General features: G+C 33.9%; 1 protein-coding gene across 1 annotated transcript in view; it reads right to left on the reverse strand.

Moving 5' to 3' along the window:
* The window catches only part of Smp_155010 (forkhead protein/ forkhead protein domain,putative), a gene marked incomplete at both ends in the record, with an annotated part of 37,936 nt that overhangs the window by 2,651 nt on the left and 21,956 nt on the right, over positions 1-13,329 (reverse strand). The gene's annotated exons all lie outside the window — the stretch shown is intronic.

The raw sequence follows: 13,329 nt of genomic DNA on the forward strand, positions 1-13,329 counted from the left end.
GAGAAGAGAATGATTTACCCAGAGATATTTAAGCTAGAGAAATGTGTGTAGGTCGTCATGTAACCAAGCGTACACAATTATACCGAAAGATAGTGATCATAATAGTACGAAGAAATAGACGAGTTATTGCTCGAATAACACTGTCTGCTAAGTAAGTTAATAATAGGGCTTTACAAAAATTAACCGTAATCGAAATTGATTGTAGGAGAGCTGCTATAATCTGTAAAAGCACTAACGACTTAAAAGGAAACTTATGAAAACAAAACAACATTTACCTAGCTATAAACCAGTGCAATAAGAATGCTATAAATCTTTAAAGTGAGATGTTCGAGACAGACTGGGAAAAAAGGTAATCATTAATTGTGGAGCTCAGTGTCGACTTATAACTTGATAAGAAAACAGAATAATGCATTCCTCTAACACGTAAACTATATATTGTTATGAGTTTCTGTATTTTACTCCATTTAGGATGGGTTAGATAGATGCACTTGCATTCTTTTGTTGATGTTCATACTGATACTCGAGCTCACTACTTTTCCTTTCAAGCATCAGTGCATTACTCATTGAACTACTGAGTTCAGTTAGATAACAACTTCTTCAGCTGGTGTGGAATTGTTAGTTGAAGCTTATAATTCTTCGTTATTGATATTTAAGACTGCAATTAACCAATCTCTGTTTACATATGCATATGCTGAGTGGATCGGGTTCGGATCTCAATATTAACATCACCGAGTCCTAAATAGCACAAGAGATGTACCCTACATTCCAGAACTGCTAGTCGCATATCAAATATACTACAGGTTTTGAAATGCTGCTAAATAAAGACAATACTTTCAAAAAGCAGACAGGGTAACAAAAACCAACAAGTTACAGTCCTGAATGCCATCAACAACGAATGACAAACCCTGACAAACTGTCGTTGAATATTTAATGCCGATTAATCTTTGGAATTCATAGACTATCTATTAGTTGCTTTGTTATTTATGGTGTTATTGCGGTGAAAGACCTGAGTGATTACTAGCGCTTGACAGGATGAGACTACAAAAAATCATAAAACACCTGGATTGACCTTCACGCATGATTAAACTAATCACCACCTAGCTTATTTAAAGAAGTTAAACATAAATCTGAGTTCAATCTCAACAATTAGGTTCAATTTACATAAGAAAAAAGGATGAACAGACGAAAATTTGCAGAAAACAAAATAAGTCTATCCAGTATAAATGAATAGGTTTGTGGTTTCAACTGAATTGAGCTATAGCCAGATTGATCATTAATATTTGGGTCAAACTAAAATTTTACATCTAGAAAACCTTGAAAATACTAACCCATATGCTTAACTTCTATTCTAATAGAATTTGTTTAAAAATAAAAAAGAACAGAACACTAAAAAATTCATGACCCTATTTACCATAAGTGAGAATATTTACGGATAATTCAACGTCATATAACTTCCTCTTACTCTGGAAACGATTTATTTGCATATCCACAAACAAATCATGACAAAATGAAACAGTATTGAAAATAATCACTGATGTAGCCAGTACCTTCTATGAGTTTTCCATTGATTCTTAATACCCAAAATTCTAGAGACTCCATTAGTGTTACTGAAATTGTGTTATACAAGTTTAATCATTTGTTTTATACTTTCAGTGACTTTATCTTTGACGGAAAATATTATAATTGTCTAAGACTTTATCAATCACAGTTTTAACATTATAAACTTCATATGAATACAGTTGAAGTAAGTCACTGAAAAGTGTCACGTAATATTGTTGTGAACAAGAACACGACTGCAGAAAATCGAATGTATTTAAGCACAAAATTACAAACTATCTCACTAAATTCTGATAACTATACAGTGAACAGTTAATTTGCAAAATAACAATCAATTGTCTCATTCTTAACTGTTCCTTCTGCAAATATCAGTCCATCTTCTCTGAATTCATTGTTCATGCATTTTCGTACCGAATGCGCTTCATTCCTATTCGTTCCATATCGATCTTCTGCCAAAATACATTCTATGTCTGACCATCACCATATACTACTTATATGGATATAAGTAGACCACACTACAATATCAATAATAACTTCCATACAAACACATAAATATATATACATATATCTATTAGTTGTTACCTACTGAACTTTTCTTGATATATTAAGTTAAGAAATCATATTTTTCAAATCATAAACTGACATTCTAATGACATTTGTAAACCATTATCAATTGTTGAAACGTCACAAAATGATGCATAATATTACAATTCGGTTAGTTCAATAAAAATAAATTACGAACTATCGATTTATGTTCATTCGTATATTACACTGTATAACAAATATGTAATGAATACAAAGATTAAGTATGTATACATTACGGATTTAAAATATGTTATACAATAGTTGTATAGTAAATATCACTAGAAACCAGTAAGAATAATGACTTATTGTATAAACTGTTTAGTAGTGTATGAAAAAAATGTTCACTAGCCGGATACTATCAGCAACAGCGTTTTATGGGAGAGGACAAACCAGCTTCCAGCTGAAGAGGAAATTGGGAAAAGACGTTGGAAGTGGATAGGACATACATTAAGGAAATCACCAATGTGCATTACAAGGCAAGCCCTAACCTGGAATCCAGAAGGGAAGCGGAAAATAGGAAGTCCAAAGAACACATTACGTCGGGAAATAGAAACAGATATGAAAAAAATGAATAAAAACTGGAAGGAACTGGAAAGAATTTCCCAGGGCAGAGATGAATGGAGAATGCTGGTGGTCGGCCTATGCTCCTCGACGAGGGGTATCAGGCGTAAGTAAGTCAGTAAAGTTTTTTCTCTGAGCTGGATGGTTTGGTCGTGGAGCTTTCATCGTCCTTCTGAACGACATCATCAGCACAAACTTCGGGTAAAAGTGAAGTGTTTGAATTTCTTCACATGTGATTCACAGCATGTCATGTGCACCTCGATGTTGATTGATTCTTATTGACCTTAAATCAGAGAACAAAACTCCATCAAAATCATTCACCTGAGCTACAAATCTTCTCCACCATGAGAAAAATGTCTTGGATCCATTCATAAATAAATAGGAAAGGATAATTGTAAATTGTTGTATCATTCTGATTTTAAGTGAAATCTTATCCAGAATTATTAATTCTGTCAATAAATACAATACTTTTAAGTTACTGAATTGAATTTCAAATTCAAACAAGGATGGAATATCAGTATAGGGTTGTGGAGATTGTTGAGTTTTATTTCAATCATTAGCCGATATAAGTTGAACCATCATTGGAAACCTGGAAGCACCGGACAGGCGTTTCGACTTAATATGTGAGATTCCTCTGCAGTGCCCCCCACGCCCCCGCACGTCGGACTCGAACCCGGGACCTTCGGTCTCGTTAGCGAACACTCAACCTTTAGGCCACTGAGCTGGCCGGCACCCAAAGGTGTTAATGTCTAACTTAAACCGATCCACGATATTGCGTGAACGTCCACCATTGTTTTCCGTGAGTAACTACCTCAAAATAAACAGGGTTGAATTCCACTGGTCACAGCTTCTCACTAGAACTCTAGGAAATCTATCTTGAAGCTAGTCGATAGTGAGCGCATGATATTGTGGAAATTGTTGAGTTTAGATTGATATGGTATAGGTATCCAGTATCCAACCTTGTCTTTTTTTAATAGTTCTTTATACGACATCAGTTTTTGATAGAAATTCTTATGAAGTTTCAAACTTTGTTGTTCATAATGCTCATTTACACGTATATTTTAAAATAAGCAGAAGATAAGAGCTTCTAAAACTTATAGTAATGACCAAAGTCTAAAGTTTATTTATAAAGTCACTTTTGAACTCTCTTTACCAACTATTTGATATAGTTAAGTTTGATTTATTATCGTATTAATAAACAGTAAAATATCACGCAAACGAATGATAATTTTCAATCTGAAATAAATAAACTTGACTTTATGGTTCACTAGTAATGACTGATTACATTGTACACTTTACTCTTGTATGATTATTCTAATACAATGATCATGATCTTGAATATTAATATTACACCGTCCTTTGTTTAATGTGATATTCCGTAGATGAATAAACTATAGGAAATATTTTACTCGAATTTCGCACTGATTGGCAGTCATCAACAAGAGATATCTTCAATGATTAGTAAATTGATACTCTCTAAAGAATTCTAGCTACCGTCACCTACATACACAATTAGAGTCTTTTGCAGTAAGTTATTAATAAGCTTTATAACCAATATTGTGTTCATTATTAGAATTGGAATGTATGGTTGTAAGGATGGCTCGTTGGCAAATTCTAGAATGTCAACGTGTAGCTTTCCTATTGGATGAATAAAAAGGATCTCCTATGTGCTTATTGGCTCTCCGAAACGATGATATACTTTCAGCCAAAAACTATAAATACATGGGATTTTCGTACTGTATTTGACACTGTTTGGAATCACATTCTTACTTACTAGTCTTCTGTCTTCTCATTTTGCGACTTCAGAGGGTTTTAACGTTCAAGAGCTCAAGTATTACGTGACATACTAAGAATCTAAGTTCGAGATATAACAATGATATAGGTCAGCGATCAACGACCAAATAATGGGAAAATTTCAGTCATACATAAGGTCAAATATTAATTCTAACTGTGGTTCTGGGTGATAACAGTTGTAGTCCGTTAAGAATTATCAGTTAAAGAATTGAATAGATCTTAGTTGGCAAAAGTGAATAACTAAATTCCTACCGGACAACTTAAAGACATCATGCTAACAATTATAACTCAAGGTTTCAAAATTTCATGCTGGATCGTTAGTACTTACTCCTGATGTATTTTAAGTTAAGATAAATACATTGCTTTATGCCATCTGACTTTCACTTATTATCCAGAGAACGTCACTTTGCCATGAGTTTCTATAACAAATCTACGTTTGCTAGTATAATTGGCAATAAATAACCATCGTAATACAATTAAAACTTGAATGCACATATTTAAATATGTGCGTGTATGTGTGTGGATCAATAGTGTAATAAACAAGTCAGATTGTGGTGTGTGCTACTGATATTGACAGATATATGTAGTACGTATCACCAACCGGGAGTAGAGTGTCTGGCGACAGAAGGTTGAGGAAATCAAAAAGAAGTGAACGAGAAAAGAAAGTGATTGGTACGGAGACGAAGGAAGAACAAAGTCTGAGACAACTGATGGATATAAAGCAAATGAAGTATTTACCGTATGGTTCTCAGATTTTACCAAGATATTCTGTAATGCATTAAAGTATATTTAGTTCTCCCCGCCTGTGTTCTCGTTCATAACATGATGTTATTATTCATAAGTATAACAATCTGTTAACATGCATGATTCATTTGGTTTTAAACAAAAAATGACAAAATGATAATGTAAGTACTGATAAATTGCAACTTAACATATTTGTAGAAATGAAGTCGATTCTAAGCATGTCATTATAGTGTAGCATTGAACTCAGTAAAGTTAAGAAGACTGAACAAAAAGTTTGGGAATAAATACCATATCCAAGATAAGACTATATTATTATTATTACCATAAGTAGTAGTAGTAGCTGAGCAGAGATAGTCAAAGTACAGGCCAAATACTATGAATCAAATAAACGAGTGAAGATAAGCATTAGGGCTGACAAGCGGAAATATTCGGAAGACCTAATAATATCAGCAGAAAAAGCTACAAGATAAGGAAATAAGTGACAAATAAATGATACAAAGTAGAAGTTTGCATGAAAATATGATAGACCATAGAGACCAGTGTAAAACAGAGATGGCTAACCAACCACTGAGATTTCTGAACAGCCTAACAAATGTGCAGAACACTTTAAAGATCTTTTTAGTAAATGAAAATCACTGGACACACCGGATTTCAAGGCAGAATCCATAGACCTACTCATAGATGTTACTACACCAAAACTCGGAGAAATCAGAGTGGCAATCAGACAAATTTGGAATTCAAAATCAGAAAGGTAAGACAGGATACCAGCCGGAGTACTGAAGTCCGATATAGAGAAAATTATAAAGATGATTTATGAACAGCTGTCTACACAAGATACTCTAGATGTATTAACCAGATACCATCAGCAGCAACCTACTGTGACATAGAACAAACCAACTTCCAGTTAAGGAGGAAATCAGGACAAGACTCTGAAAGTGGATAGCCTACATATTACGGATATTGTCAAACTGCATCACGAAGCAAATCTTAACTCGGAATCGTGAAGGTCAAAGAAAAAGATGCAGACGAAATAACATTCAGCACCATGGATTGAAGATAGGCATCAAAAGTATGAATATCGCTTGGCGCCAAGTAGAAAGGAGAGCTCAGAACAGAGTTAATTGGAGGTGCCTGGTTGGCGACCTTTGACCCAAGGGGGCAACAAGCTTAAGTAAGTAATCTTAGTACGTTAGTCCCTATGCTGTGTTATATCCTGTTAAGCAAGTTGCATCCCATGAATACAATTCAGTATTATTATTATAAATTGATCACTAATGTGACCACAATTACACCTATCAGATCGTTAAATGAAAATCGTGGTACGAATGTATTGGCACAACCTTTACAGTGAACGGGCTGTACAAATTATGTAATTAATCATAAAGTGCTTATGCGCATCCATTTAATAACTAATCGTATGAAAATGAGGTGATCAGTTAAAATTACATCTCACTAATGAACTACAATTTAGTTGGTCTGCAGTACACCGATACTTCATTCGCATAATTAATGCGATAGAATGTTACCAATTAAAAAACACCTAGAACGTGAAAAATCTTTAGGTTAGTTTTAGTCACTTAGGCATTTGAATATAAGATTTTCAGTTCCATTTGGCGCCTATTAAGTTAAAAATTACAGTTCACTGGGAACCGGATTCTCATCTCAATAAGAAACAATTGAATTCATATTGTCCCATCGATTTCCTGTACCAACAGTAGAATTTTAATAATATGGTGTAAATGCAATCAAAATAACTACTTACTAAAATGTTGCGTGTCACGAATCTAAAATACTTGTCCCTTTGATTGTAATCACACTATCAAGTCAGTATGACATTCAATAATGATTAAATTTTCTCAGTTTCTTCAATACGATTTTCTACAGTTAGGGTTAATCACATATTATCAATCGCTAGCACATCTTCCTCAACGTATTCATTACGACACAGAGAAAGTTCAAATTAGCATTCATCTTCAGTAGTCTATTAAAAGATATTCGAACCCAGGACCTACCAGTCTCTCGGGATCGTGGATGCTCACTGCTGAGGAGTCCCATAATAGGATGAAACGGCCATCCAGTGCTTCAAGGTTTTCCATGGTCATCTAGCTTCAATTGACTCATGATTTCAACTAGGAAAATACTAAATTCTCCACAAAACCCCTTCTGATCTATTAAAAGATAGTCTGCATATCTAGATATAAGATTTAAAAATTAACCTACCAAGTAGTAAACTATTCTGTTTAACAAAATGATTTACTTATACAAATAAGGTGCAATTCTATGTATATTAATGACAGGATATAAAGTTTAGGTCAAAAAGAATTTTATGTAAATAGTCTTCGTTATTAATCTACTTAGCTATTCGATACAGTGTATCCTACCATTCAATTCAAGTTAATAAGATTTTGAAGATAAGAACTTTAGGGAAGTTAATGTAAAAGTAATGCGCATACACACACACTAATCAATCACTTACAGGTCCCTTTTTTTAGGAATGTAACAACCACAATAAGTTATGATGAACAAATCAATAAATGAATAGTAACATATAGAAAATTAATGGTAAATAATCAAAAGGCTTTAATAAACAGAAAACAAATAAACATTTAAATGAAATTCATTATTTGTAGACTTGATTAGAAAGATAATATCGTTACTGGTTTGCCAAGGAAACAGTATTGATTATACGTTTGTTTATTTGTTAAGTCAGACTACACTATCCATGGTTATTGTAGTCATAATAAAAATGATATCCATTTCAGCCTATTCGATACTCGTCAACTAAGTAATAGAGACATTAGTGTTGTTATTCTGGATGAGACTCAGAATCATCTAAACATTTGAAAGTTATTTATCAAGGTTCGAAATCACAATAGCCACTGATTGCTGAACATCTGTTAGTTGTTATAATTTTTTTGTAAACTGAACGATCTCTGTAGACCTGTTGGGTTAATGAACATATGCCTCAATAAGGTATACTTAACAGATACAAGTTTCAACAGGTAAAACAAGACTGAGATCACGTCTCATAGAAATAACAAGTTCTAAATGGAACGAAACGATAGTCCTGAGTTACACAGAAAGCTACTACCAGACAATTTAACCAAAATAAATAACCAGTGGTCCTACATTTTAGTTAAATTGGTCTATTTGAAGTCAAATTATTTAAATAGTTCAAAGTAATCTTCATTAGTAGATTGTGTGTTTGCAAGGCAACAATGATATTCAACAACATTTTTTTTTTAAAAAAAGAAGGGTCAACTCAGATTGTAGATTACACTTACCTCGTACTCAACTAGTTAATGAACCTATCAATTACTTTTTTTATGGCAATCGATACGATTTAGTTTCCATTGACACTTCTTACTCTTATTAACCATCTAAGTGGAGTAAAAAGACTATGAACGCACAAGAAGCTTATAATACAAATACAGGATGAGCGCTTCGTCCTATTTGAGATTCGTCAGCTGGATGTACCTGCATTTCAGAGGTACTGGGTTTGAGTCCTAGAGTGAACATCAACTCTCAGATGTAGGTACATCCATCTGACGAGTCCCAAATGGGACGAAACGAGCGTCCTGGATTCCACTGCTAGCCACTATCCATCTTTGCTCACAATTTGAAAAATTGATTACTTTTACGTGTATAATTATTTTTTTTTCATTAAGTTTTTTATTTAAGTATTTTGTTTATTCAGCAAAACAAAAATCAAACAATAAACAGCTTGATTTTTTAATGGATCTATTTAACCAATGATTACCAACTGATATTATAACTAAATCAAATTTAGAGAAAAACCACAGTTTAATATTTAGTAGCCTTTAATCTGACTCCAATTAGATCGGACAAATAATCGTTATCGAATGATTGATGTTGAGATATATACATCTTAACTATTCTCGTATATAATCATCGACTTAAATCGCGTTAGTGAATAATAGAATTAAATAAGTCGAATATGAAAATGGATTTTTGCATATATATATTTTGTATACTCAGTGTTCTGGACAAACAATCAGAGGGACGAAGTGAAGGAAGCGAAGTGGAGAAAGCGAAGCAAAGTGACGCTCAGTGGAGAAAGCATGTGAGCCAACTCAATTTAATCAAGCGTGAATCGGTACTTATAGTCACACAATAGTAAGTTACAGACATGTGATGAATAGGATAAGAAATGTACACATATATGCTCAAGGTTGATAAGCGAATAATCAACAAGGTCAAAATGTGACTCAAGATAAATAAATTGGCCTATCCAGAAGCTAGAATAAGTTATGTGTGCTTAAAATAGTAACCGACACTACAAATAAAAATTAACAGAAGATACATTTATCATTTGAATCTATAGAAGTGATTCGATCAAACAGAAAAATTTTTCTACAGAAGTGTACATGTTTCTATTGAGATTCAAACTTTATGTGCAGAACAACACTTTGGTTGAAGTACTGTTGCGCCGTGCTTCGTTAATAGTTTACCTCTATAACCGTTATAATACAAATCTTAACGGTGCATAATATCAGAAGGCAAAGGGAAGCGGCAACTATATTTTTATTGATAAATGATGCACACCAGAAAGTTGTAAGCACATGAGCATATGTTACAGAGCGAAGCATAAATAAGACGCATTGGAGATGGCTGATAAGCCAACTCGAGAGCGAAGCGAAAATAGTGTGTATTGGAGATGGCGGAGAAGACAACTCGTTTTAAGCAAGCGTTAATCAACATTTAAACTCAGACAAAAATGAATGACAGATATATGATGAATAAGATACGAAGTGTGCATACATATACGCTCATATAAAAAAATAGTCAAGGTTAATAAGCGAATAATTAACAAGATCAAAATATTACTCAATGTATAGGTGGATTGGCTTGGCCAGTAGCTAAAATAAAGTATATGGGCTTAACATATAAACTAATACTACAGTACAACCTGCTGAAGTGTTCCAAATAAGCTACAGATTTTCCATCCACTTTCTATATCCCCAGACTAGGATTGCACTTGTCAGTCAGTCACAACGTAGAACCTCGTACGTACGGACATCAGTTCGAGTTGCCATACCATATTAGCACAGAGATCCAGTTGTCGATTCAAATCTCATAGTGGTATAAGTAGTGAGAGTATAAACAGTAATCCGAAAGATTAGGGTTAGAGATGTTATTCAAGGAGTATAATCCAGTGAAATAAATTTGGAAAGAGAAAAAGATAGAGACATGAAGAATTCAGAAGATTAGAATTTGGTAGAACACAAAGGGTGGATGCACATTCGCCATTCCAAACGATTTTGAGCTATGTCATTCAAGCTGGATTAATGTTGGTCTTAACGACCTGGGAGCATGATGGCAGAGTCCAAGAGACAACTGCTTAAGGCCGGTCACGCACGGCCTTTTTGTGGGGAATTTTTGACGTGTTAGCTCCGTCCTTCAAAGGACCTTACCGCTGGAGACGGAAATCCGTGGGATAAAGTGAGGTGTGCACTTTTAGGGTCGACCTTTTCTAACCCCACCCTTCCTTGTGGGAAGGCAGCATCGCTGTTATGCTGGTTGTTTGAAGGAAACAACTTACTGCCGTCACACCTCTGTACAGTCAGCAGTACGACTTCGCCTTCAGACCTTGGGATTGCTGCTTTTAGTCTTACCGCTCTTCAACCGAACTGTCTGGCATGTTAGGACCTTGAGGAACGATTGTTCCAGCCAGTATAGCTCGATTGGTTCATCACGATAGGCAAGCCCGACCACCACGTCAAGGTAGCAGCAACGGTCGGGAGGATTGCACCTGGATCAAACAACAATGAAAAGTATATAAATAATAATAGTAGCTTCACTTCAAGTTAATTTGTTCGCAGTAAACATGTTGATTTACAGGTTTACAAGTGAGTTCGACCATTCTGGAAGCTTCTGGAAATATACCAAATCGGTAACAAAATAAGTTATTTCTCAATCAAAATTTGACATAAAATCCTTCTTTTTTTAACTAAATGTTTCTCGGAAGTTTCTGTTTGATGTTGACTGGACGGAACGTTCCCAATAATTTCTATGCTTCTGTTGACTTTAATCAATGCTGATCAATTACAATTTTTGATATAAAATACAAACCCTTACAATCAAACATAATATTTACCTGTTCTATGAGATATTTCGCAGAATATGCATCTGTTTATTGATAAGAAAGTACCGAAAACATAGTGACCATTAATTGTTATTTTAAATTTAAAGCAATTAGTCCCTTTAAATTTACTTAATATTGTTTGTTTGAATTTTCCCAATGATGTTTACGACTACAACTGCTCAGTCAGCGAAAATGACTTGGTTCGAGTCCCAGAGTGAACATCAACTCTGAGATGCAGGTACATCCAACTGACGAGTCCCAAATAGGACAAAACGCGCATCCTGCATTTCACTGCTAGTCATTATTCATCTTCACTTATAATTAGTCCCTTTGATAAATTTCGATAGTTTAATAAGAAGACGAAGATTCAATAGTCAGTTGTTATTATTCTTTTCTAAACATATTCTAAATGTCATCCATGAATCATGAGTAAAATATTTTTTTTAATGTTTCAGTTCTTTCTAAATGTGACATTATACCAATATACATTTAAAGAGATCTTTAGTATAACAAGATTAACAAACAGGCATTTTATTTTGAACTAAAGTATCATAAGATTGTAATAAAGGTGATTTTCACAGTGAGGTAATGTCAGCTGAAGAAAAGCTATAATATATAATGTACTACTAGAATCTTTGAGACTTGATTTATGTTAGATAGTAGTATATGATGTAGCGATTAATATTGCGTATGTCTACATGATTTATTTCAACCTTTGGATGGATCATTTATTCTGTTATCCATACTATTTGACCCTGTCGGTCACTGACATGTAACCTTGATCATTTTTTGTATACCTGAGTGTATGATAGTATGTACATGTCTATCCACTTCCTATATTTCTGACATGACTTATAAAACTGAGTTACTATATAGTTCTGAGTCAGTGTATGATTGAACTCCAATACCTTATATAGTCGCCGTATCTTTCATACGTCTGTATGCCTTTCAATATTAACATGTCTGAAATGTATACATTCTGAATACAATTTTCATTCTATTTTTGTTATCTACGTTATATCAATGTGATCATTCGACAGAACATATGGAATTCAGATAGGATATGTATGTATTCCATTAATATTACCACCGACTATATTGAAGTTAAACAACGGACACAACAATGGATCATTGAAGAAACTTCAATGGTCTTATTTGAAAATCCTACTCCACCCCCATATATGTATGCACAGAAATCCTATTATCAGCTTTTGTTTTGTTTTGCTGAGCCCTTATTAAATTTAACTATAAATTACCTATATAATTGCTTGTGCGGACTGCCCACTGCTCGCTGATATTTGCTCATGTGCTTGTAACATTCTGGCCTGCGTCATTTAACAATAAACTGTAGTTGCCCCTTCTCTTTGACTTCTGATTTTATGTACCGTTAAGATTGGTATTCTAATGGTCATCGAGGTGATCGATTAACGAAGCACGGCACTACAAGCTAATATTAGAAGTTGCTCAAAAATGCTTGTGAGTTGATCGAAATACCGAGTAAATCAGCTAAGGATCCATCACTTGTAGCCTTTAACATGAACAATGAGAAAATACTGACTATTACAAATACAAAAATCACAGTTGTTAATCATATTTTTTTCAGCTTAAGTCAAAGTTAGGACAGTTATCCCGATTGACAAGTGAAGCATCAAACACGTTTGTGTTATTGATCGTTTTACTTACTGTTCAAACATTAACTTACAATTAGATTGGGGCTGAAGAACTTGGTATAACTAACAAAAAATAAGAATGAATATGTGTTAGCCAGAATTGTTAGTCGGCCAGGCCGAAATATGGACAGATTGTATTTAAAATGTTCATAAGAATTAAAGAATTCATGACATTTGTTTCATGGATAATCTCAAATTTCATATGTCCTTGTGTGTTTTTCTTGTTTGTTAACAACAGTGGAAACAAAGTTCAAATTGAACTGAAAAAAATATACTTAATCAAATAACATCGACCACTTAACTTGCAAACAT

This window comes from Schistosoma mansoni (assembly GCF_000237925.1).
Source record: "Schistosoma mansoni, WGS project CABG00000000 data, supercontig 0062, strain Puerto Rico, whole genome shotgun sequence".
Lineage (NCBI taxonomy): Eukaryota > Metazoa > Platyhelminthes > Trematoda > Strigeidida > Schistosomatidae > Schistosoma > Schistosoma mansoni.